A 1,212-nucleotide genomic window follows, 5' to 3' on the forward strand; every position below is an offset into this window, starting at 1 on the left:
AAACTCAAGAACACTGCGCCACCCTCCAAAATACCAGACACTTCACTGACTTGGTTAAAATGAGTGACATCCACCTCATTCTCAGTAACAGCTTTTTCCTGGCCATCGGCTGGCTGTCCTCTTCTAGATAAGATTCACTGAGATAAGGAACAATAAAAAAAAGCCTCCTCCATCAGAAGGTATCCAACTTAGAGCGACACCCCCACACTGTCAGACACTCGACCAGATCACCCAATCACAGTCCACATCCTAAGAAAGCTTCTTTTGATTCTGTCCTTCTGAGACCACCCACAGCTCCTCAGGCTGTGATCCTCCCTCACCGTGAAGGTAATCAACACAGCTGGATCTAGGTTGGCTTGGTTCACAGGGGAGTTCCTGTTGGTCTTATTCTTTTTGGGCTCCCCTATGAGGCCAGGCCCTGTGTCCTGGATTACCGAGGACCCTGGCCCTTCTTCCCTTACGACAGCCTCTGTACACCTGGACATGTTGCTCCTAGCACCCTGAAACCTTCTTTATGTATTCTGAGAAGACAAGTTTGAAGTTTTATTCCTCTGCTTCTAGGATGGTAGAGAACAGTCTTCGGCCTGAGACCCATCCCTAGGTAAGTAGCTGAACTGCGGTTTTGCCTTTCCTGAAGTTTAACAACCAGCTAATCTTAATTTCTCTTTATAATTATAGCACTCAGTTCTGTGATTGCTTGTTTTGCTTAACTGTTTTTTGCAGTTATTTGTTTCTATTTTTGTTGTTTTTCCAGTCTTTCCCTCATTGAATTAGACCAACTCTATCTGACTTGATAAAGAAAGTTCCGAATTATGGGGAACAAGGCCTTTGAAGTGGCTAAATTCCCTACTTTCCCCAGACAATGTGGGGAAAGAAAAACAGCCAGCAACGTAAAAAGAGGAAAGACTTGATTTTGACTACTGAAAGGCTTTATTTACATAACAAGGCCACCTTTACTAGTCACACAAAACTGAAGAGCAATGGCTCTATCCCATGCGGTAGTTGGAGAGCTAAGATTCTTCTTTTCCACCATGACCGGCTGGGTTTGCTTCCTAAATCAATCATGTTCTAGCTTGATACTTGCTACTTCTGAAATAGCAGGAATTTGCTGCAACTTAAATATGGTAATGAGATTAAAAAATGTTTTTGAAGGAGCTCAATGGTTAAAGTCAGCTTAATTAAAAGCTAACATTCAAGGTGTGTGTGTGTGTG

The sequence above is a fragment of the Cebus imitator genome, unplaced genomic scaffold, assembly GCF_001604975.1.
Source record: "Cebus imitator isolate Cc_AM_T3 unplaced genomic scaffold, Cebus_imitator-1.0 Scaffold1229, whole genome shotgun sequence".
Taxonomy (NCBI): Eukaryota; Metazoa; Chordata; class Mammalia; order Primates; family Cebidae; genus Cebus; species Cebus imitator.